The sequence below is a fragment of the Macrobrachium nipponense genome, chromosome 1 (assembly GCF_015104395.2).
Source record: "Macrobrachium nipponense isolate FS-2020 chromosome 1, ASM1510439v2, whole genome shotgun sequence".
NCBI lineage: Eukaryota > Metazoa > Arthropoda > Malacostraca > Decapoda > Palaemonidae > Macrobrachium > Macrobrachium nipponense.
Window position 1 is genome coordinate 172,104,502 of NC_087200.1, and position 26,890 is coordinate 172,131,391.

General features: G+C 39.5%; 1 pseudogene; it reads left to right on the forward strand.

Annotated features, from left to right (window-relative positions):
• Positions 1–26,890, forward strand: part of LOC135218999 (serine/threonine-protein kinase PAK 2-like) — a 288,649-nt pseudogene that overhangs the window by 235,657 nt on the left and 26,102 nt on the right.

The following is a 26,890-nucleotide window of genomic DNA, read 5'->3' on the forward strand; positions in this document are numbered from 1 at the left end:
GCTGTGCACCAAGCTTCATTGCTATCGATAAGTATGACGTCACAGACGCCTTCAACGGGGTAGCTAGGTGTGACCTATGGGGTCGGCTCCCCGTATTTAGGGTCTTTTGATGAGGAAAAGGCTAATTGGAGGGGTTGCTGTGGTAGTGTTTAACACTCGCCTCCCCCTAATTTTTATACCGACACCTTTTATATAGGTGAGCGAGTCAGAGGCTTCTGACATGTCCAATTTAGCAGTTCTCTGGTATTATAGCAATATTTTACTAGAAATAGTGCTAAAGCAGACACATTTCACTGGGCGACACGGCTTCCTCGCCCAGAAATAGATTTTTCCTACGTCAAAATCCCTTTTCTCAATTTGGTTGTTTTGTCAGTATACTTACTGCTGTTTATGCCATTGTTTTGCATAACATAGGAAGTAATAATAATAATAATAATAATAATAATAATAATAATAATAATAATAATAATAATAATATCCTTTATTTCAGCTCGGGGCCATATACATGGAATATACAAAATACAGACAGTAACATACACAATCTAGATACATGAGACAACATGATTAAAAAAAATGAATAATTGGCACTTATCCACAAAATAGCTGAGGTAGCATAAAAGATAGTAATCATAATACTGGTAATAATAGTAATAATGTTGGTGAGAAAAAAATACATTGCGAGTTATAGAGTTATACCAGTTAGTGCACAGATTATATAACTTAAATTTCAACTAGAGACCTTAGGTGGTTACAGTAGTCAGGTCCAGAGGGCTAAATACAAAAATTGAATATAAAAAAACTTTAACTTGATAGTAATCACAGTAATAATGAAAAATTAAAATACCAGCAATAAATATAATACCAATGACAAAATCTGCAGGTGACATCTTGCCAGTACAGAGATTAAGTCCTTTAGGAGACAAAGGCCTCATTTTCCCATCTTTCCCACAATTTAGATCTTCCTTCACTCTTTAGGATGCTTTGTATGAGCGAGTTGCTGCTATTTCTCACTCGGGTTACCAGACTGGACATTGTTCGCCTAACAATGATTTTTAAATTGTCCAGGTGGTTTTCTATGAACATCTGTGTGGCAGAGTGGTAGCAGGGAGTGTTTGTGAGGCATCTCAGAATGTCATTGTGCACAACAGTGATGCGTCTCATGGTCTCTCGGGTATAGTTCGTCCAGAGGGAACACCCATAGATACTGTAGCAGTACGAGCGGAAGAGCAGCAATTTCATGTCTCGGTGACAGAAGGCAAACCCCCTTGCAATCGTGTTGCCAGTTGCACATAGTTTGCGACGCCTCTGTTCAATGTCTGCCGTATTTTTTAGGTCGTCAGTGATAATGTGACCCAAATACGGAAATTCGTGCACAAATTCCAGCCGATGGTTTTTGAGGAAAATTTGTGGTTCTTCAATATGCTTAAGCGATCTCGGGAGCAGCGACATGCACTGGGTCTTGGTTTTGTTGTAGATTATATAAAATTCCTCTGCATATTGGCGGCAAGTGTCGATGAGTCATTGGAGACCTTGCACTGATTGGGAAATCAGAACCATATTGTCGGCGTAACAGAGGTTGTTTATAGTTGTTTAATTGACAGTGCATCTGATTGGGAGTGAGTTCAGTTTGACATTCAAGGCATCTGTGTACGTATTAAACAGGTATGGAGAGAGAATGCCCCATTGTCGAAGCCCGTTTAGGGAGCCGAAGGTGTACGATAAAACGTTACCCCATTTGATACAGAATTGCTGTGTGGAGAACCAGCAATGTAAAATGCCAATTAGATATAGGGGTGTGCCCCTTTTATGCAGCTTCAGGAAGAGCTTCAGGTAGTTTACTCTGTCAAATGCTTTTCTCACATCTACAAAACAAAGGAAAACAGGAGAGGCTGATGATAGGTAGTAGTTCAGCAATTCTTTCAGTATGTAGATGCAGGTGTCGGTTGAGTGGTTTGCTTTAAACCCGAACTGGTTGTCAGTGGTGTGTAGAAAGGGGAGAAGTCTCACTAGAAGAACAGACTCAAGTATCTTCGATGCTATCGTTTTGATTGCAATTGGCCGGTAGTTGCCAGGGTCAGCTGCATCCTTTAGCTTGTTTTTGATTAATGGTATCAAGTGAACTAAGAGAAGGGAGTCTGGAAGGAACCGGTGAATTATGCATGCATTGAATAGGGCAGCTAGTAAAATGTAAATTATCGGATGGCAGAATTTGAAAGCCTCTGCGGGAAGACCATCACAGCCGGGCAATTTATTATTAGGTAGGCTGTTTATGGCATCGCTGATGTTACCTGGCGTAATACAGCCTGCAAAATGAAATTGAATGATGTCAGTAAGGAGGTTATCTACATCCCTTCTTTTAGTAGTTAACAGGCCTAACTTTGGTAAACCTGGTTAAATTATGACAAGTTGCTTAAGTCTCTACCAATCATTTGCATTTATCATATCAGTTATTCAAACAATAACTTAGGTGTAATATGCATTACCAGTGGAACTGACTAAACAAATGACCAGACTAGTAAACTTAGTGTAGTACATTCTACTGAAAATGAAGCTCGTCACAGAGCTGTGATATACTGTATGCAGAAAAATAGTACGAACATGCAAAAAATGCACAAAAAAGTTAAAATTGATTGATAGGGGTTCTGTACTAATTGAGAGCTACTATGTGATTAATGGTAAGCTGTTTGTTTGGCATGAGAGGTAATGCATCACAGCGTTTTGAGATAAATGAGTGTTAGCTTGCATGTTGAGTGTCAAGAATTTATGAATATTAAGATAATTTTTTTCCTGTTAAAATGGGTCTAGTACTGAATTTGAGGTATCATTGTATATTTCTCTGGAGGCAGAGGGTCAAAAAGGTCTGTTTGGGAGATACAAGAAGGAGAGATGCAGCACAGTGTAACTTGAATATTCATTATAATGGACCCATAGTAGTAGTAGTAGTAATAGTAATGTTTTAATTGAAGGCCATATGACTTAAAAAGTATAAAGTAAAACAAGAAGCAATTAATTTAGAATACAAATGGTGTGAGAGTGAGATTGAAATAACTTTTGAGATGTATTTCTAAGTTTTTTTAAAATAGTGATTTGTTTTAAAATAAAAACATGGACGTTGTCCTCCCCCCATTCTTATCAAATTACTACTTGTAGTGAGTTATGTTTAGTGTACTGTTGATAGCATTAAAGGTTCTTTACAGAGTTCTTTAGCCACAGATGCCTTGCTTTGGGTCTTGTACTCTTCATCTGTGTTCCATTTAGTCTCTTTCCTTATCACTGTCTAACTATCTCAACCTATTGTTTACCCCTTAATTAAAAATACATTCTTTTGTGTAAGCCCCATTAATCTAGAAATATGGTTGATTGGGCAGCTAGATAAATTACTTCATAATAACAATAAGAGTACTCTATTCTCCTAGGGTACTCTTAAAATTCCAGTTACTGTATTTTTATATCAGAATTACAGTTTTTAAACTTTTCAGGTTGTTAATCGGAAACACTATGGAAAGAAGGTGGATATATGGTCACTTGGCATAATGGCTATTGAAATGATTGAAGGAGAACCACCATACTTGAAAGAAACACCTCTCAGAGCTTTGTATCTCATAGCATCAAATGGAAAGCCGAGCGTTCCATCTTGGGATAAATTGTCGCCAGAATTTCAGGTAATTTAATGTTTAGTGTTTGCCTTAATGTCTATAAATAGAACAGAGGTAGAAGGCAATCATTGGATAACAGATTTCCTTATCAACCAGCCAGCCAATCAGGTTTTAGCTGTACTATTCTGTCTTAGAAAGAACGTTTTGGTCATATGAAGTTGCAGTGACGTACTTTTGGTTTTTAATACATTACATAGTTTTTAATAGTGTATGTTTGTTATTAATTACATTAAGAATAGAATAAATTCCTTCTCTTTACTTTGAGTACAGAATTGTTGGTTCAGAGATTCCTCTGCTACGAAAGCATTTTTCTTTCTTCAAAAGATATTTACTAACCCTGCGTTGACATGCCTTCAAAACAAATTAGTAATCTCTTTAATTTCTTGAGGAATGTTAATCCATTTCAGTTTACCTGCTGCTCACAACCTTTATAGTCCACATGTCAGACAACAACAACGAAATTTTTTTTTTATTAATATGTATTATCTGTACTGCACATTTTTTAAAACATTATGAACACACACACAACACACACACACACACACACACACACACACACACACACACACACACACACACACACACACCTTGTGCATATGTACTAATACCTATTGTTAAAGAGACTCAGATTAGCAATAGTATGTTTCCTGTGAGGGGGGGAGAGAGAGAGTAGCAGCACACATCCAAATGACTCAGGTCAGCCGTTAATACACCAAACTACCGACCTTATGAATTGACGCTCTACTCTCCACAAAATGTTTTTGGTTTTTAGAATTTTAGATCAGGATTGTATGCCTGTATTCAACCCAAGACTTGGGCTTACCTGCTATAAATAAGCTGTAACTAAATTCCACACCTACTTCAAAATGATGTTTATGTAACATAAACTGTTTTTTGTACAAACCCAAAACTCAAAATTTTTTTTTCAATGCAATGGATCTCTCTTGCACCAACTTGGTACTGATGAAAAGTGAGGAACTTAATTTAGTTGCACATATCCAGACTCGACTCTGTGACACTCATTTTTTCTTTCTTTCTTTCTCATGAGAATGCAGAAAAAAATTTGGAGAAGGGTTTATGGCACTGAAGCGTTTAGGGTTAGTGGGTTTGTATGTTTGTTTGTTTGTATGGTGTTTTTACATTGTTTGGAACCAGTGGTTATTCAGCAAACAGGACCAACGGCTTTATGTGACTTCCGAACCATGTCTACAGTGAACTTCTATCACCAGAAATACATATCTCTCATACCTCAATGGAATGCCCGAGAATCAAACTTGCAGCCAACGAGGTGGCATGCCAACACCATACCGACCACGCCACTGAGGCGCTAGCGGATTTGAATGGAAAACGTAATGCTTTATGAAAACACTGTTCATTACAGCCTAATCAATCAAGTTTTATGATAGAAGTGAGTTTGTGTTAAAATATGTAAACAAGAATGATTGGATTGATCTAAAAGTGTAGTTTTGACAGGAGGGTTGTTCATTGTGATAGTGATGAAAGAAATTAGAGAAAGTATCACATTTACATATGAGTAGCCCAGAACCAGAAGGTGCTAAGCGCCACCCCGACCAAACCCGAGATTATCACAGAAAACGGTCCATCATAGGCACAAAATTTTTTCTCAATTTGGATTTGGCGCTTTCTGGCCCTGCATTATGGTCAAAAATCCCTCAGAAGTCAATGCAAGTTTCGCCTGAAAAATTTGTAGTGAGCGTCGGCTAAATTCTTAGAACCAGAAGGTGTCATCTCGCACAGTCCAGAATCCCTGGGAAAGCGGTAGCCAATCACAGTGCTTCGACAATGAGTGAGTAGGCAACTCAGCCAATCATAGCGCAATACGCTTTCCTGAGCCAAGCGGCGCGCACGAAGCATAGCGTCACGGGATGCGGCAGAATGTAAACAAAACTTTCGCTTTTCAGCAGGTCCGCGTGTTTTGTCAATATACGCTCATGGATTTATCCTTTTTTACGCTATTTTACGGCGTTTTTTCAGTGCTTTCGTGACAATGGCTAATATTAGCGATTCGTCATCATCTACTAGTAAACATGAGTGTGATATTGTAGTGCGTGGCCCTTCTCAAGGCTGTAAAGAGTTGCGGTAATGTTGTCTTGTGGTTTTCGAGTGTTTTAAATCAAAAATTTTTATTATCATTATATTAATGATAATGATTACTGTTGTTGTTTTGTTTTTTTTTTTTTTTTTTTTTACATTATTTTGAACTATTTTTGGGTGCTTTTACAGTAATATTGTGGTTGGTTGTTATTTTTTGTTTGTATGTATTTGTGTTTTTGGGGTATTTTTTGGCATTTTCCCATAAACTTTGATATTAATACTGATTTTGAGCTTTTTTCTATGTATTTACATAAGTTGGAACCGTTTTATGATGTATTTCCATTGATATTGTTGTTTATTATTTTTTATGTTCGTATGTATTTTTGGTATTTTTCAGAATTTTTTCGGCATTTTCCCGGTATTTTCCAATAAACATGGACATTAATAATGATTTTGAAATGTTTTCTGTGTATTTACATGATTTAGAACCGTTTTATGATGGATTTCCATTGATATTGTTGTTGTTTATCATTTTTGATATTTTTCTGTATTTTTGGTATTTTTTTGGTATTTTCCTAAAAACTTACAAATCTGACACTTACACACACAAAAATATGGTATTTAGCTTTAAAATGCAACAAACCCCATGTTAATACCTATTATAGTTACCGAGCTACGATATTTTAACTTTAACTTGCAATTACTCGATTTTTAAAAAACGGCACTTAGCACCTTCTGGTTCTGGGCTACTCATATATGTATTTTCATAAATCTAGACTCTTCTTGCTTAGACAGTGGTTAAACACATCTGACTTAATCAAAAGTAAGGCCTTATGAGGTGTAGTTTATGAACAGAAATGTACAGCTTAGGACCCAGATTAGATTTCTAGGGAAAATGCAAGAAAAAATTTAGGGATCAAGTTTAAAGGGGATATATTTACAAGTTAGTTTCTTGACATACTAGGATTTTCAAGGTCCACTTATTACTGAAAGAACAGTTGCTTGCAGCACTGAAATCACGTGGCCAGGTTACCGTCTTTGGCCACTGGTTACTGCTTCTTAAAAGGCGCCAATGTAGGAAGGGAAATTCACTCCAGTGTTGTCAAGTATGGTCCAGAATATCCACAATGCAGCCACATGAAACACAAGGGCAGGGGGACAAGCGGGCAGCTCGGCAAATGAAGAACTGCCACTGTCACTGGGAGTTGGGTCGCATCTGAGTAGCATTTGAGAATTAGTTTCTCTTGGTGACCTCTTTTATTAGCTTCATATGCCCTCTGGGGCTTCTAGATTAATTCTCGGCTTTTGGCAAAGACAGGCGAACGGCAGGATAAGCAAAGCGAGAGAAGCACAGATCAAAGAGAGAGACAGAGAGAGAGAGAGAAAGACATGCCTTGCAATTATTTATTTACAAGATTTACTTTTAACTGAATGGCAGAATGGGGAAAATATATAATACCTCCCAACTTAGTCATTTCAAAACTAGATGGGTTGAACTGGTGAAGTATCCATTGTTCATATACGAAACAAACCTTCGGTCTTAACATTAGGATATACTAGCGCCAAGCTGGAAACTGACTTTCCTACCGCCTTTAAGATAGGACGTGATTACTTTCTATCTGTTTTAAAGCCGGTTTTAGTTTGCCCGATTTTATTCATTTCACTTTTTCATTTTTCTTTGCAATAAAGTAATTCCCTTTCTCTCCCCTCTAAGGAATCTGACTACATAAGACTTAAACTAATGAAATTTGTGGTCATGTAACAAACAACCACCTACACGTATTGACTCGCAACCACTACAGACAGTCCCCGGTTATCGGCGGTCTCGGTTAATGGCGATCCAGTTTCATGGAGCTTGTCTAGCACCATAAAATCGGCAATTTATGGCCCCATAAGGGCCGAGTTGGCACTGAGTTTCGGTTATCAGCGTCATAAGGTGCCGATAGTAGAGGCACCATTAACTAGAACATGGCACCATAAGCGCTAAAAATTGCAGTTTCTGTTAATGGTGGTTTTCACTTATCAGCACCCCGCCAAGAGTAGAACCCCCGCTGATAACGGGACTGCTTATAGTTATAATTATATTACTTTGCCACTGGGCATCTTGCAAGATGGTCTTACTAAGTTACAATTACTCAAGTTTCTCTTGGGAAAGTCCCTTATTATTCCCAAAGGTTAACTAATAAACTTATCACAATTATTTTAATTAGATGAAATGTTAACTAATTGTAAAAACAGAGCATATAATTTTCTCACTAAATCTTTACTAATTCTAACCATATTGTTAGTAATAAACTTAGTTCAATCATATATGGATACCAGCTATTCAACCTATGGCAGTTCATGCTGTTAATTAGTCTTGAAGGGGCATTACAGACGTGTTGTGCAGGGGTGTTAGGGACCCTGCGGTTTCATAATACAATTCACCCCGTGCCAGACGGGTAGAATAAAAGATTAAGGTAGAAATAATTAGGATGGGAGTGATTCTTGGTGGAGAATAAACAAAACACAAATATAAGAGAAATAGGGAATTATTAAATCACACACTTAAAATAAACGGATAAGATACAAAATGAAGCTATGCTTTTGAGAATACAGTGGGGCCTCGCTTAGTCGCGGATCAGTAATCACGGATTCAGTTAATCACGGGTTTTTCCTTGGACCACTTCTCAGTCTACTATATCTGGTATGAATGGCAGCATCGCAGGATTGTCTGTGGTAGGCTAAGCCTCGTCCGGTTCCGATAACCAGCAAATGCATGAACAGATTCACATTTATGATTTTAACTGACAATAAAGGTAATAGAACCATTCTCACCTTATATATTATTGGCATGTCTTCATAATATATAGCCTATTCATGGAATAATTCCACATCATTGACATCAACTTGTAGTTAAGTGGCCAGCAGAAATGTAAACATTGTTACTCTTCACAGCGACCTTTATCATTCTTAACCTTTTAGAAATGTTAATAGTAGTAGTGAAATTACAGTAGTAATAACATTTAGGAAAACATTAATTTTTAATTCGAACTTCATTATTGTTTTGGTATAACATAATCATCTTCTCAGAACATTGCAGTCATACAAACGATAATTGTCATAGATTATCGTATTGTTGTTTACGATCGGCGAGGAAGCATATCTTATATATTATTGGCATATCTTCATAATAAAAAGCCTCTTCAAGGAATAATTCCTTGGGGAATGCATTTTTCAGAAGACAAAAATACACTTTACAAGTTTACAGTATGCACTGATTACTTTATTTTGATGTGATTACATTAATTTTACAGTATGGTACTGTAAGTAGTACAGTAACTATTTTTGATCATAAATGTATATTCATTCACGAAAAAAATATGTATGACCACCGTGACGTCACCAAACCTACGTCTCGTTCGTACATACTATTTTTACACAATGTGATAGTGGTTACACCGTTCTACAAACTACTGATGTATTTTTACATAAATACCCTCTAAACTCTGTCATCTGTCATAAATCACTTTAATTAACGAAATCGCGAATTTTATCATAGAGCAAGATTTTCTAATTACGGTGTTTTCATCTTCTTTTCATGACTAAATGCATTTTTAGGATAAACTTGTTTACAAATTTTCAAATACTATGAATGTAAATAGCAAAATATCTCTCTCTCTCTCTCTCTCTCTCTCTCTCTCTCTCTCTCTCTCTCTCTCTCTCTCTCTCTCTCTCTCTTCACTTACAGAAAAAAACTATAATACTGATCTATTATTATCATAATAAAAGATAAAGATGGTCCCCGACATTTGTAGGTACATGTTTTGCCATATTTTTATTCTTTCTGTGATTTACGAAACTGCTTCAATACAACTTTTATGGTTGACTCAATGATTGTCACATATTATAACAGTATACAAGAGAATATCTTATCACTATCGATGTTTCATTTCTTATCACCATAAAAATATTTAAAATACAAATTTCATTATGTTATTCTCGAGCTAAGCTAGTCAACAGTTTACTCTCGTCCTAAGCTGGTCTCTCAAGCTAGGCAACAGTTACTCTCATCCTAAGCTGGTCTCTCAAGCTAGGCAACAGTTACTCTCATCCTAAGCTGCTCTCTCAAGCTAGTCAACAGTTTCTCTCGTCCTAAGCTGCTCTCTCAAGCTATTCAAGTTGCTCTCTCTCTCTCTCTCTCTCTCTCTCTCTCTCTCTCTCTCTCTCTCTCTCTCTCTTTCAATGAAATATGAATTACTGTATCATAATATCATAAATTATTATGTACAAAGTTAAAAATAATAATAATTTAATTAATAAATTAATTTCTTTTAGCAACTAAATTGCTTTCCAAAATAATTCTTTTGGTAATAAACGTCCATCAGCTGATTCTAAATGTAAACAAAAGACAAAAATAGATTTTAATTGCTGTATTTTGCTTTTTATACATTAATATTATAGTTGGGTGCAGTAAATCATGTTTTTTTTTATCATAAATGTCTTAATTCACAAAATAGATATACTATGTACTTTTAGTTTGGTGCAGCAGCCAAATCATGAAAATAGAAAGGAATTGTTAGGTAATATACTTTTGTTTGCTGATCTGATAAAGGGGAAACTGAAGATAGGAAAATTTATAAAAGATTTGTGACATTATAGACATATAACTTAAACACACACAAACAAAGGAGGCATAAAGTAAACAAGGGAGCCGTTTTGTTTTATGTTACTGAAGTGGTGTTCACCGCATTCTTTAAATTGTACCCATAAACGAGTTATGTGGCATCCAAAAGCACTGATTCTTTTGCTGTAATGGGAAAGAAGCCTAAACTTCAGATGAAGGTTATTATGCGTAATATATTAACTGTTGTGAAGAAGGGAAGAGATGTTTCGCTGCATGCTGCTGGTAACATTACCTTTATTATTCTTCCGATTGCACTGCAAAATCGTTGCTATCTTTATCGTAGATCATTGGTGATTACCCATATGATTGACATAATTTTGATATTTCTCTCACCTCTCTCTCTCTCTCTTTCCTTGTAAAAAAAAAAAAAAAAAAAAAAACCCACGTGAGTACGTAATGGCACATGCGTATGTAGGCTTCTCGCTGTAATCCATAGGCTAGTAGGCTACATATGTATACTCCATATATTTTTAAGGCTAATGTAAAATAACTTTGAAACTGTCTTGAATTTAGTTTAAAGTGATAGTTGAAGACATATTTAGTGCTGATTTAGTGCTGGAACTAAAGTAGGCAGTTTAAAGCAATTTTTGAGGGGCGTACCAGGATAACACGGGTAGGCAGTCCCCGGGTTACGACGGGGGTTCCGTTCTTAAGACGCGTCGTAACCCGAAAATCGTCGTAAGCCGGAACGACGTTCTTGAAAACATGTCCACAGGGAAAATTTCACTACTAATTTGCAATTTTTCTTAGGGCCGTATCTCTAAAATTATCACTAATTTACTTTTTTCATGTGCAACACTGTGTATTCACAAATTACTGTATATTTTCATTTAAATACAAGAGAGAGAGAGAGAGAGAGAGAAATAACTCGTTAGGTTTCAATAGATTGAAATGAACATCTGTAGGCACTTTTTTTCCCCTTTTCCCCCTCCCATAAATACATATATTTCTCCAGAGAAGAGAGAAAGAGAGGACTGTGCAATTATGTTTGTCTGTCTATCAATTCTTTTGCTGAGAGCGAGAGAGATAAAAGGAAGAAATAGAACACCAAATGTATTGACAGTATTTTGTGAGAGAGAGAGAGAGAGAGAGAGAGAGAGAGAGAGAGAGAGAGAGAGAGAGAGTTGTCCTTACAGTATTTAAAAGAGAGAAATGGAATGATTATTGTATTTAAAATACTCAGATATGAATTTTGTACTTATAGTATTATTATTGGAAAATATTAATGATAAACTTATTACATACACGTCCATGAAAATGATCTCATCTCGTAGAGAGAGAGAGAGAGAGAGAGAGAGAGAGAGAGAGAGAGAGAGAGAGAGAGAGAGAGAGAGAGAGAGAGAGATTACATAAAACCATTAAATTCATTGACAATTGTATGGCATTGTTAAGCTTGAGTGTCACTCGAGTTGAGGTGGGGAAATTGATACAGAAAAAGACAAAGGGAAGAATTTTCTTTTGAAATTACGTTATCGTATTATTACTACTTCTATTATTATTATTTTATTATTTGAAAATATAATAACACGTGCATCTACCATAAAAATTCTCTCTCATCTCGGTAAGAAAGAGGAATTATCCTTACAAGTGAAATGGAAAGGTCATTTTTTTTTTTTCATCTCTTTAAAATACGACCATTATGAATTTTGTAATTAAAAATTTTATTATTATTATTATTATTATTAAATCACTGAAATTATCAATAAACATTTAACATACTAGTACCATAAAATTCTTTCATCTCGTAAAGAGAGAGAGAGAGAGAGAGAGAGAGAGTGTTTATCTCTCTCTGTTATAACGCTTCCAGCGAAAGAAAGAGAGGGAGGGAGTTACCACTATGACGCATTATTATCTTGTGTGGCAAAAGAGAGAGAGAGAGAGAGAGAGAGTTAACCTTAATTAAAAGTGACATGGATAGATTAGTACGTATTGTATTTCTTTAAAATACTATCACATATGAATTTTGTAATTACAGTTATTATTATTATTATTATTTTTTTTTTTTTTTTACTCTATCACAGTCCTCCAATTCGACTGGGTGGTATTTATAGTGTGAGGTTCCGGGTTGCATCCTGCCTCCTTAGGAGTCCATCACTTTTCTTACTATGTGTGCCGTTTCTAGGATCACACTCTTCTGCATGAGTCCTGGAGCTACTTCAGCTCTAGATTTTTCTAGATTCCTTTTCAGGGATCTTGGGATCGTTGCCTAGTGCTCCTATGATTATAGGTACGATTTCCACAGGCATATCCCATATCCTTCTTATTTCTATTTCAGATCTTGATACTTATCCATTTTTTCCCTCTTTCTCTTCAACTCTGGTGTCCCATGGTATTGCAACATCAATGATGATACTTTCTTCTTGACTTTGTCAATCAACGTCACGTCTGGTCTGTTTGCACGTATCACCCTATCCGTTCTGATACCATAGTCCCAGAGGATCTTTGCCTGATCGTTTTCTATCACTCCCTCAGGTTGGTGCTCGTACCACTTATTACTGCAAGGTAGCTGATGTTTCTTGCACAGGCTCCAGTGGAGGGCTTTTGCCACTGAATCACGCCTCTTTTTGTACTGGTTCTGTGCAAGTGCCGAGCATTCACTTGCTATGTGGTTTATGGTTTCATTTTTCATATTGCACTTCCTACATATGGGAGAGATGTTATTTCCATTTATCGTTCTTTGAACATATCTGGTTCTTAGGGCCTGATCTTGTGCCGCTGTTATCATTCCTTCAGTTTCCTTCTTGAGCTCTCCCCTCTGTAGCCATTGCCAATTGTCATCGCTGGCTAGTTCTTTAGTCTGTCTCATGTATTGTCCGTGCATTGGTTTGTTGTGCCAGTTCTCTGTTCTGTCTGTCTTTCTCCTGTGTCTGTATATTTTCTGGGTCTTCGTCTACTTTTATTAGTCCTTCTTCCCATGCACTCTTTAGCCACTCGTCTTCACTGGTTTTCAGATATTTGCCCCAGTGCTCTGTTCTCAATGTTGACGCAGTCCTCTAGCTTAGTAGTCCTCTCCTTCCTTCCTTTCGTGTTATGTATAGTCTGTCCGTATTTGCTCTTGGGTGTAGTGCTTTGTGTATTGTCATATGTTTCCTGGTTTCCTGATCTATGCTGCGGAGTTCTGCCTTCGTCCATTCCAACTATTCCCCTGCGCTGTATCTGATTACTGGCACTGCCCATGGTGTTTATGGCTTTTATCATATTTTCCGGCGTTGAAGTTTTTGAACTTGAGTATCGCCTTGAGTCTCTGCAAGATATTCTTTCCTGATCGTGTCCTTCATCTCTTGGTGTTTTATATCCCCTCCTTCCATTATTCCCAGGTATTTGGTATCCTGTCTCATCTATGTGTTTGATGTTGCTCCCATCTGGTAGCTTTATCCCTTCAGTTTCTCGTTACTTTGCCTTTTGTATGTTTGACTAAGGTGCATTTTTTCTATTCCAAACTCCATCCTGATGTCCCAAGATACAATCCTTACAGTCTGGATTAGGGTATCTATTTCCTTGATGCTCTTACCATACAGCTTGATGTCGTCCATGAACATCCAGATGGTTGATTCTGTGCCTCTTTTCTTGAGTTGGTACCCGGCATCCATCTCTGTAGTACTTTTGTCATGGAATCATGGCTACTACGAAGAGTAGTGGGACAGTGAGTCGCCCTGGAAGATCCCTCTCCTGATATTAACCTATGCTAGTCTTATTCCAGAGCTTGTAAGTATTGTATTCCAGTTGCGCATTGTATTTTTGAGGAAGCTGATGGTGTTTTCCTCTGCCCCATACATTTTCAGGCATTCTATTAGCCATGTGTGGTATCATGTCGAAGGCTTTCTTATAGTCTATCCATGCCATGCTTAGGTTGGTTTCCTTCTCCTACTGTTCTTATTATTATTATTATTCTTTGAGTTATTATTATTTATTATTATTATTATTATATTATTTTATTTTGAAATATAAAAACAAATAGTACAAGTACAATAAAAAAATCTCGAGTCTCAGTAAAGAGAGAGAGAGAGAGTAGAGAAGAGAGAGAGAGAGAGGCGAGAGACGAGAGAGAGAAGAGAGAGAGAGACAGAGGAGAGAGAGAGAGAGAGGAAAATGTCAGGACCACATGATAGCAACACTGCAGCTCTCCCCCAGCTCTTCCCCCTCCTGGCTGTCAGAACTTTATATATATCTGACAGTTTTAGTACCTGGATCTCAAAAAAGGTTACAGAGAAGACTGGGATTTCCTTCATTCTTCCATAATTTTTTAAATATAAGCTAAAATCTTACTAATTCACTATGGTATTTTCTTTAATGAATTGATATTATTGCTGTATAAATTAATATTAATATTTGAAAATTGTAAATAATTCATTTATTATACTAAAAAACACATCTTTGTAGTAGAGAGAGAGAGAGAGAGAGAGAGAGAGAGAGAGAGAGAGAGAGAGAGAGAGAGAGAGAGAATTATTGTGATTATTTTCGTTGGAAAATACAAAGAGAGAGAGAGAGAGAGAAACTGTGCTAAACTATAAAGGATTCTTATCTTATCATGGTATGTGTTTTTTAAAAGCGTCGTAAACTCGGAGCGTCGGAAGCGTCAGCGTCGTAACCTCGGAACAAGCGTCGTAACCCAGGGCGGATTTTTCAATGAATATTTAAGAAAAAGTGTCGTAACCTCGGAACGTCGTAAGCCGGACCCGTCGTAACCCGGGGACCGCCTGTATTTACTTATCACGGGGGGTTCTGGGCCCTATCCCCCGCGATTATCGAGGCCCTACTGTATTGCCTTAGTAGGCAAAGCTAAAATATATAGCATTCTATCTGGCTATAAGTGTGTTCTAGTCTTCCTTAACCCTTTAGCGCCGATTGGATGTATTAAACGTTGACAAAAATTGTCTCAGGTGCCGAACCAACGTATGAAACGTTGACGAAAAAAAGTTTTTTTTTTAAATTCGCGGAAAAATAGTTATAGGCCTACTAGATGAAAACTTTTGAATCACGCGCCTTGGGGGATGCTGGGAGTTCACGGATCAAGCTATTGTTTTGTTTACAATCGTTACCCAGGCGCGCAAGCGCGAATTTCTTTCTTCTCACATTAAAAAGCATCAGCGACACATCTCAGAAATTATTTTGTCACGTTGACATAATTTTTGCACCATTTTATATTAGTCGTTACATAGAGTTTTATATATGAAAATGTGTGCATTTTCATGTAGAATACAACAAAAAACAACTCATGGTTGTAGCTTTTATCAGTTTTGAAATATTTTTATATAAATAATGATAAGTGCCAAAATTTCAACCGGTCAAAAGCGCAATTGTAAGCTAAAACAGTTATATTCTAGTAATATTAAATCATTTACCTTCATTTTACAACAAATTGGAAGTCTCTAGCACAATATTTCAATTTATGGTGAATTTATGAAAAAAACTTTTTCCTTACATCTGTGCGGTAACTTCCAAAAAAATCAGAAAATTTTTCATTCGATTGTCGTAATATTTGCACAGTTTTATATTAGCCGTTACATAAAGTTTTATATATGGAAATGTGCGCAATTTTATGTAGAATACAACCAAAAACAACCCATGGTTGTAGCTTTTATCAGTTTTGAAATATTTTCATATAAATAACGATGTGCCAAAATTTCAAGCTTCGGTCAATTTTGACTCGACCGAAATGGTCGAAAAACGCAATTGCAAGCTAAAACTCTTACATTCTAGTAATACTCAATCATTTACCTGAATTTGCAACAAATTGGAAGTCTCTAGCACAATATTTCGATTTATGGTGAATTTTAGAAAAAAAAAAAACTTTCCTACGTCCGCACAGTAACTGCCGAAAAAATCATAAATTTTTTTGTCCGATTGCCGTAATGTTTGCATAGTTTTATATTAGCCATTAAATAAAGTTTTATATATGAAAATGTGCACAATTTCATGTAGAATACAACTAAAAACAACGCATGGTTGTAGCTTTTATCAGTTTTGAAATATTTTCATATAAATAACGATAAGTGCCAAAATATCAACCTTTGGTCAACTTTGACTCGACTGAAATGGTCGAAAAACGCAATTGTAAACTAAAAGTCTTACATTCTAGTAATATTCAATCATTTACCTTTATCTTGCAACATATTAGAAGTCTCTAGCACAATATTTGATTTATGGTGAATTTATGAAAAAAAAAAACATTGTCCTTACGTCCGCACGGTAACTCTTCCGAAAAAAATCAGAAATTTTTTCGTCCGATTGTCGTAATGTTTGCACCTTTTTAATTTAGCCATTACATAAAGTTTTATACAGGCAGTCCCCGGGTTACGACGGTCTCGGCTTACGACGTTCCGAGGTTACGACGCTTTTTAATTATATTCATCAGACATTATTTCCAGGGTTACGACGCCTACAACGCTCATCTGGCAGATGAAATATGACACCTAAAATGCAAAATAATTAATTTTTGAAGGTTTTTCTGATGAAAAATGCCATAAGAATGCAGTTTACATAGTTTTCAATGCACCCTAAGCATTAAAAGTAAGGTTTTCTTAGGATTTTTAACGATGTTCCGGCTCACAACGATTTTCGGCTTACGATGCGTCTCAAGAACGGAATCCCCGTCGTAACCTGGGGACTGCCTGTATATGAAAATGTGTGCAATTTCATGTAGAATACAACAAAAAAAACCCATGGTTGTAGCTTTCATCAGTTTTGAAATATTTTCATATAAATTATGATAAGTGCCAAAATTTCAACCTTCGGTCAACTTTGACTCAACCGAAATGGTAAAAAAACGCAATTGTAAGCTAAAACTATTACTTCTATTAATATTCAATCATTTACCTTTATTTTGCAACAAATTGGAAGTCTCTAGCACAATATTTCGATTTATGGTGAATTTATGAAAAAAAACTTTATCCTTACGTCCGCGTGGTAACTCTTCCGAAAAAATCATAAATTTTTTCGTCCAATTGTCGTAATGTTTGCACCGTTTTAAATGAGCCGTTACATAAAGTTTTATTTTTGAAAATGTGTGCAATTTCATGTAGAATACAACAAAAAACAACCAATGGTTGTAGCTTTTATCAGTTTTGAAATATTTTCATATAAATACAGGCAGTCCCCGGGTTACGATGGCTCCGGCTTACGACGTTCCGAGGTTATGACGATTTTTCTTAAATATTCATTGAAAAATCCGCCCTGGGTTACGACGTTTGTTACGACGCTGATGCTTCCGACGCTCCGAGTTAACGACGCTTTTAAATAACACATACTATGATAAAAATCCTTTATAGTTTAGCACAGCATATTAATAAAAAGAAGTTTTTTGTTAGATTACAACAAAAATTTTGAGGTTATGATGATTTTCGACACTTTTTATGTCGTATTTTTCTAATTTTTTAAGTGACGCCTCATATGCGGAACTAGTTTCCGAGCGAATGAATACTAGCTTGCGATGTGCAAAGTTTATAACAGTCCAAAAGCGCAAATAAGGGATTTTGACGTAGGAAAAATCTATTTCTGGGTGATTGGCTCGTGTCGCCCTATGAAATATCCTTAAGTTCATTATTTCTAGGTAAAATTAACCTAAAATTACCAGAGAAAAAATAAAATCAAGAAAATGTCAGTAAAACTGACTCGCTCACTCTATAAAAGAAGTGTCGGTATGGAAATAGGGGCGGGAGTGGATCACTACCACGAGTCATTTACCATTTAGACCTTCCAACATAAAATCCCCACCTGAGAGAGCTGATACTAAAGGGTGATGCGACCGCTACTACTACTACTACTGACGCCACACGGACAGCAGCGCCCCTAGCAGTCATCCTTAATCTATGAACATCTTGTCCTGTAGGGTGGGTAAAAAGAAATAGGGTGGGTTTCATAGGGCGACACGAGCCAATCACCCAGAAATAGATTTTTCCTACGTCAAAATCCCTTTTCTGGGCTCAGCTCGTGTCGGCCTATGAAATAGTACCAGAGAAACAGACAAGATGGAATAAAGGACAAATGAAACCCAATAGTAAAAAAGTAATAATAATTAATAAGTGAATCAAGACACATTACAGTTATACTAAACAAAAGTACTTAAAGCTAGCTTTATACTAAACAATGGAATTTGTGCAGGGTAAACATAGCAAATTAATATAAAGTACTTAAAATTAGCTTATACTAGACATGGTGATACATAATAGTGTAATGGCAAATAGAACAATATAGAATGATTCACTTAATTTAAATATTTACAAAATATACAAACTCATTGTGTTCTACCCTAGCATAAAAATAAGGGTAGAAACAACCCTGAGTACATTAATATGTACACAACGGATGTCCCTAGCAAAAAAATAAGGGGCATTCCACCAATACGATTCTAGCGGCTAAGGCTAGAGTATCCCGAGAAGCATGGCAATAGGGTGAGGCATGTTGGACGAGGTAGGTAGAAAGGAGACCTGGATCTATACTACAACTACTGTGCAGTATCAGGAGAAACAATGTTTCCCGCTGCTACTGCTGAAAATTTTAAAGATTCCAAGGACTTCAGGTAATGACGTTTAAAGACTGTCGGTGATTTCCATCCAGTATACTTTTTAAGATCCTCAAAATTCATATGTTGGAAATAATTAATTGAGGTGGCTACTCCTCTGATATCATGTGCTTTTGGAAATGATTCAGGGTTGGCTTGTTTAATGAAGTAAAGGATCTGTTGTCTGATTCCTTTCACTGATAAAGTGCCACCTTTTTCTCTCATAAAGAGAGGACCTGAGGATCTAGAGGATGTACGAGATAGAAAGGCTCTTAAAGTTGATACTGGGCAAAGAGAAGGATCTTGCGGAAGTGGGATGACTTTCCAAGGGGCCCACCTTGCAAGGGGATCCTCATTTTTAGCTAAAAAGCTGCGATCCGGAGAAAGTAGAACTTCTCCTGAGGGGAGAAATTCTACATGACCCGCATCTCTGGATAGAGCCGACAGTTCTGAAATTCTGGCTCCTGAAGCCAGGCTTAACAAAAATAACGTCTTTCTAAGTAGCATTATGAATGTGCAAGACGAGTTGTCAGTATCTGAGGCTAGTTTGAGGACATCATTTAAGAACCATGAAACTGAAGTAGCCTTTGAGAAGGTCTAAGTCTAGCACAGGCTTTGGGAATAGACGTAAAGTAAGATTCTGTTAAGTCTATTTGGAAACCCAACTGAAAGATTTTCTTCAAAGCTGATTTATTAGTAGTAATGGTGCTAGCTGCTAAGCCTTTTTCAAACAAGGATCTGAAAAAGGATATAGCTAAGTTAACTGTCCTGGTTGTAGTGTTTGATTTCTTTCAGGAAGGATGCTAATTTTTTAACAGCAGAGTCATATTGTCTAATAGTTGACTCTCTTTTATCTGATTCTAGAAAGAGGATGTTTTGTGAATCAATGTTAGCATCTTTTTTAGCCGCAAACTTCATGAAGTCCATAAAGATAGGGTCTGAAGAATTCCTGAGGAAGCGAACACAGTCCTCATTTATACTGATTGCGACAGCTTGGGATTGGAAATCCGTTGAGGTCGGAGACCCAATTCCAGAAGCAGAGGATACCAGTTGCTTTTTGGCCAATCTGGAGCAATCAGAGCTACTAGTCCCTTGAAAGTCCCCAGCTTGCTCAAAACTTTCAAAAGAAGATTCACTGGAGGAAATACGTCGATTTTCTTCCATTGATTCCAGTCCAACGACAGGGCATCCGTGGCATAAGCCAGAGGGTCCAGGTTGGGGGCCACATAGCAAGGGAGCTTGTGGTTCGCTTGTGAGGCGAAGAGATCTACTTGGAGACCTGGGACTCTCTGGCATATCACTGGAATGACCTGTCGTCTAGGGACCATTTGACTCCAGAGGGACTGACCGGGACAGTGCGTCCGCTATCACATTTCTACCCCTGCCAGTGGGTGGCAGATAGATGCCATCTGTGCTTGTCTGCTAGAGCAAAGATGGCTATCATGACATGATTCACGTGTTTGGATTTGGACCCTCCTCTGTTGATGCAATGTACTATCACTGCACTGTCCAAAACTAGTCTTAGATGATACTTCTTTGGGGGAAGGAGTCTCTTCAGGGTAAGAAATACTGCCATTGCTTCCAGAACGTTTATGTGGAGCTGGCGGAATTGAACGGACCAAGTCCCCTGAACTTGCTTGAATTGAGAATATCCCCCCCAACCGGACAGGGAGGCATCCGTGTGAATGGTTAACACCGGAAGGGGATATTGAAGGGGTACCAATTTGTAAGATTCTTACTTTTGTCCATGGACGGAGCTGATTGCGAAGGATCTGTGGAATTACTGACAACTTGTCCCGAGATTTGACGTTTTGCTCTTGATCGCCAAACTCGATTTATATCTTTCAGTCTTGCTTCAGGAGGATGTCTGTCACTGAGGCAAACTGAAGAGAACCTAGGATTCTTTCCTGGTTTCTCCTTGACGTTTGTTTGCTTTTGAGAAATTGCCTCACAGACTTGGCTATTTCTTTCCTTTTGACCACTGGAATTGACAGATTGTGGGAGGATAAATCCCATTGGATTCCTAGCACTGAAAACGAGACTCCGGAGTGAGTCTGGATTTCGTTTTGTTTATCTGGAACCCCAGATGTTCCAGAAATTGTACTACCTTCTTCGTGGCTTTGAGGCATTCCTCGACCGTTGGTACCCAGATCAACCAATCGTCGAGGTACGCTGCTACCATTATCCCTTGTGTTCTCAACTGTTGAACTACCACTTCTGCTATTTTCGTGAATACCCTGGGGGCTACATTCAGACCGAAGGGCATCACTTTGAATGAGAACTTCTGATTTCCTAGTTTGAAGCCTAGGAATGGACGGAAGTAAAAAGTGTCTGGCTATAGGGATATGATAGTATGCGTCTGTAAGATCGATAGAGGTTGTGACGGCCCCACGGGGAAGTAAGGTCCGTACCTGCGAGATGGTGAGCATTTTGAACTTGTCGCAACGAATGAAAGAGTTTAGCTTTGACAAGTCTAAGATTACCCTTCTTTTTGTTGAGCCTTTATTTGGCACGCTGAACAAGCGACCTTGAAATTTTAGATGCTTGACTCTCGCAATAGCTCCTTTCTGGAGTTCCTCCGCATAATCTGTCAACTCCTTTGATGGTATTTGATAGAATGATTTGTTTGGAGGAGGATCTTTGATCCAACTCCAACCCAATCCTTTGGACACGATGCTCTGTGCCCATTTGCTGAACCCCCACCTGTGACGGAAGAGGAACAGCCTCCCTCCTTACCTGGGAGCCTCACTGTTGTTGAGCGGGTTGACCTCCGCGCCCTCCTCTGAAGTGCTTGCCTCTTGCAGCTCTTCCTGTACCACGTTGGCGAAAGTGACCTCTCGCTCTGCTCCCCCTAGAAAACCTGTTGAAGGTTGGGTAGGCCTGGCTTTCATACATCGAATTGAAGGCCGGCGAGACGGTGTATGAGGTCGAAGGTTGGTTTTGAGGAGACAACAGGAGAATGGGCTGTGTCTGCTTTGAGGTTGACGGCTGTCCCTGTTGTGTAACTGGGACAGCCTGAACGAAATGTTGTTGTTGCAGCTGTTTTTGATAGGGTTGGAATCTCCTACCCGTTTTCTTTAACTTCTTACCAGCAGCAGGGGCGCTCTCTTGCTTCCTCTTGGAAGAGATGCCCCATCTGGCTCTAAGGCTCTGGTTAAGCCTAGCAGCCTCGTGATGCACCTCATTCACATAGGCTTCTGGGAAGAGGTCCGCACCCCACATGCTGGAAGCTAGGAGTCTATTAGGCTCATGCCTAATAGTTGCCTCCTGCAAGACATGCTTTCGGCAGTTCCTTCTGGCTAAGAAGAAGTCAAAGGCATCGGCTTGAACCGTCTGGAGCTGGGATTTAGCCAGTATTTTAAACAGCGGTTCCGTAGCATAGGACAGGGCAGCCATCTCCGTAATGATAAGGGAGTTAAGAGACCTCCCAAATCTTGTGCGGGCATCGAATTCTGCCTGAATAAGGCTATCAGGCAGTCTCGGGAGCTTCTTGCCAAACTGATCCATCGCGCAGTCTGGCTTCAGCTTACCTACTGAGAAAGTGGCAGGTAGGTTCTCCCACAATTCTCCGAAGGACGGAAAGAGCGGAGATGTTGATTCCGCCTCTCTCAACTGTGGCATGGGCTCGTCTTTCAGGACTGCCTGTAGAGTCGCTTCTACTACCTTGGTAGCGAACGGAAGAGAAGCCTCCTCCTCCGTAGCGAAGATAGTGAAGGGGCTCTTGAATGCCTGGAGTTTGGTATTGGTACAATCCCAATCCTCCAGGCAGTGAACCCATTCCCTCTGTGCATGATCCCTACTATATAGCACAGTCTCTCTAGAGATCTATCCTCTCTATTGAGAGCAGTTTACCATTAGCCTAGCATACCTATAGAAAGGCTGAGTCAGTCCGGGAGGATAGAACTCGAAGTCCTCAATCTTCTTGTTCCCACACTCGGGATCGAAATTATGCCATCCTTGAAGGGGGCATAAGCTGCCACTCTCCAGGGGTTATCCATAGAGAAGGCTGGTAGGGATTCATAAGGAGGTAGCTGTAGGAGACCAGTACCTGCTACAGGGGAGCTTGTCTGAGGGGCCTGATTGAGGCCAGCAAAGCGGTCGTCATGCTCTCTAACTCGGTTAGAGAGGTCTTGTATGGACTGACCAGATTGGTTGATCGTACTGGACAGCTGGGCAAACATTTGCTCAAACTTAGTACCAAGAGAGCCAACCATCTCTCCCACTTGTGGCATCACTACCGCTGAGAAAGTGGTGGGATCAAAAGAGCTAGGTCCCGCCACCCCAACAGGAGTTACCGGAGTAGATCCGTTTCTACTCCGGTAGATGCCGGAGAAGGCATTGGCTCGGCCGGAGCGCGAGCCTTCTCCTTAGAAGCCTTGCTTCTTGAGCTCTTTGAATAGGAAGAGCTAGGCTTCGTTTTCACCGCATCGGCGTAGGATGTCGTAGACTTCCTAGCCGAAGAAGACGACGACTTCTTAGAAGTCGTCTTATGTAGGGTCTTCTGTTCTCTCTGTCCCTTCACCTTCGGGGGTACAGAGAGAGCGGGAGAACGAGAAGGGATCTCAGATCCCGTGAAGCCTTGGAAGGAAGAAGAAGAAGGAACAGGGGAAGAAGATCCAGGAGCGCACAAGGGTAGACCTTGAGCGCCCGACACACCTACCTCAACCAACAAATCCTCCACACCTACCGCCATAGGCTCGAGATTAAGGTCCAGGTTGGCCACATCTGGGGACCGGCTCCTGCGTCGAGACGGACCCAAACGCCTGCTGCACCTCCTGCTGAATGGAAGCTTATGAGATGGGGCTGCCGAGATGGGGTCCACACCCCCTACCCCGTCGCCTAGCTCCGGGTAGATCTGGAGGGCCAGCTTCTTGTCTAGCATATCAAGCTGGCCCTTGGCGGCGTTCTTCCCGAAGCCGCCCACCCAAGCTTTCAGGGGTTTGCCAGAGCGACTTCCTCACGGCGGCAGCCTGTAAGAGAGGCGATATGAAGCTTCTAGCGGCGGAGATACGGTTTAAAGAAGCTTAAAACTAAGGGTTAATGATTGATAAGAAGAAAAAATGTCCAGGAGTTAAACTTACCCACCCAAAGCTGACTCACGAGGTCATAGCAAATGGTGCATGCCTCCGGGTGCCAAACGATCATCCCGTTGTGGTTAGTGGCACACGGGGCGTGGGTCCTACACTCTTCATGGGCGCAGGGGTCGTACAACGTAGCGTTGCAACCTGGAACCTGGCAGTTGGTAGCCTGTAAGTGGAGAGATACATGAGTATCAGAGTGCACACTTACAGCCTAACATAGACTCCGCTGCATGCCGGAGCATGTAAGTTAGATTAAACTAGAGCCCCGCCGTAATACGTGTGGTTAGCTAGGCGGTTGGTGGGGGTCTGAGGCTTACGACCGGAGACAGGAAAAAGGTTCCAACCAGGAGTGGTGAGGAGCCATGAAACCACGACGGAGAACGACAGAGATAGTACATAAAATAAAAAACTAAAAGTCATCGTATCAGTAAGGGTATATCCATATAGAATGAGGTATAACACTTTCCGTCTACTAGAGGAGTGTCCGGGTAAGGAGCGAGGCTCTCCTCCGTAGCGAAATCAGGATATAGTAAGGCAAGCAACAGACCACTAGTAAATTCCCACCCCGCCCACTGGCGGAGCCAGGTGGACCTATAACCGAAGGGGCTCCCGGCTTCAGCGGGGGCTCCGTCCGTTAAGGTAGGGGAAGGGTTGGGACTGGGGAAAATAGGGGGGGGAATCCCGGCGTGAACACGGCGGACGAGAGAGAGAGAGGGGGGGTGGCCTCCTCCCTCCTCCTCCTTCCCCCCCCCCCCCCCCCCCCCCCCCCCCCCCCCCCCCCCCCCCCACCCCCCCCCCCCCCCCCCCCCCCCCCCCGTCCCTACTACCACCCGGTCGGTAGCCCGGTACCCGAGACAAGTGGTCGCCCTAGGCCCCAGCTGGTACGGAACTCCTGGCCCCCTCGAGGGAGAGGGAGGTAGGCTACGGTGGTTGTCGTGACAACCAAGGAGATCCACCAGACCCCTCCCTATCACATGGTAGGGAGGGAGGTAAGGTGCTTAACCTCTTCATTACCGAAAGTTTGTTTTGGAGGTACCTGGGTACCACCATTGAAGTCTACTATACCGCACGGGTGCATAAAGTGGTACGCATAGTACCACAAAACTCCTCTTTTCAGATAGGGACTTCCAATCATTCTGTAATTTCGGTTTGAAGAGTTTGGAGCAAAATAAACAGTATGACACGATGCCCAGACCGTATGATTGAACCCCAAAAAATAGTATTATTATGCGCTTATAGGTAGTGTGTAGGTGACAGGATGAACTGCGTCTCAACAAAAAATCTCAAACCAGACAACGTAAACAAAAAATGTAATAACTTCTACCCAGTAAAAAAACCCAGTTGTATCATCATTTACTGTATTTATTTATTTATTCACTTTATTACATTTTACAAATTAAAAGATATGAACACCAGATAAATGAAGGTAGAAATAAAGCCTTATAGTAACTTTATATATAAAAAAACCAAAAACCAGAGAAAAAGCAAAAAAGCGATTTTTTCTGAGGACAAGAAACTTGAAAAATTAGTTTAGATACCCCTAATGCCCCTAAAGTTGTTTTCTGTGATGAAACTAATCTTAGAAAACGTAGAAATGACATCGCCCAATTTTTGAAAGAGTATACTATAAAATTTGCGATTTCCATATTTATTGGCGGGGCTTTCGCTTTAGTTTTTGCTCTTTTTTTTGTGTTATTACGTGCTTATTTACTGTTCTATTTTGATAATACTTTATGTGCATGTTCCAGGTGCAATATACCAACATTCTGTAAGACCGAATTTCTATTCAAGACCGTAGTTTTCTCATCGACCACCAGTGTCCCTTGTACAAGGGACACTGAGTTTCACATTTTTTTTTCATAAAATCATTTATTTTCCCTGTAGGATGATAAAACTAACAGAGAATATGCGTTATTATAGTGCTAATAATACCTGATAATTTCATTAGCCTGTCTTGATTAGTGTATTTTGGCAAATATTTTTACGATGGGCACCCCTCCAAACTCGAGTCACTACCGAGAGATTCAGTTCGGCAGCGAACACAATGTTTACATTCTGCTCACCCACCTGGTAAAGAAGGGGTTAAGGGACACGTGAACGTAGGTGGCCTAGGCCGCAATAGCAACACAACCACAGAGGGGCCACGTGAACCAGCCTGTACCAACACATGGCACAAAGCACCTAGGCTAGCCTAGCACCCTAAATAACACTGATAATAAATAATACATCGTAAAAGAAAGAAGAGACACTTTAGTAAAAGAAAAAGAAGCCCAGGAGGAGGCGAACTGATCCGAAGAACAGTCGACTACTCGGAGCCAGCAGTAGCTGATGAAGAGCAAGAGCTGGGATGCTGGGCCAGAAAAACAGTATAGCACCCCTAATACTAAACTAGAGAAAAAAAGGGTAAAAGGGCTGTGTCCTAACTATAAAATCGATGTAATAAAACGATGAACGTAAATATAAAAAGCCCATAAGCATAAGATGTCCCAGTATGGGAGACCGGGAAATCTTAACAAACACGAGGCGGCACAAGGCCGCCACGAGTCAACCGGGAGGACCGTATATGACCTATAAAAGGAAAATACTGGTCCCTGGAAGACTGGAATACCAAAAATTACTACTTATGAGGCACTTAACTTAGCCGAAGCGATTGCAGCACGTTCCATCGTAAATAGAGATAAAATCCAGCGAAAAACAACACAAGTGAAAAAGAAGCACCTAGCGTTGTAGAGCTAAAGATTAAGGTTAATTTTACCTAGAAATAATGAACTTAAGGATATTTCATAGGCCGACACAAGCTGAGCCCAGAAAATGAAAAAATCATTGCTTGTTTCCAGTAATAATAACAAAATTAAGTTTCTGGTTAGATTACAACGCAAATTCCAAGTATCCAAAGAGAGACATTATCCAGTAATTTGATCAGAGAGAGAGA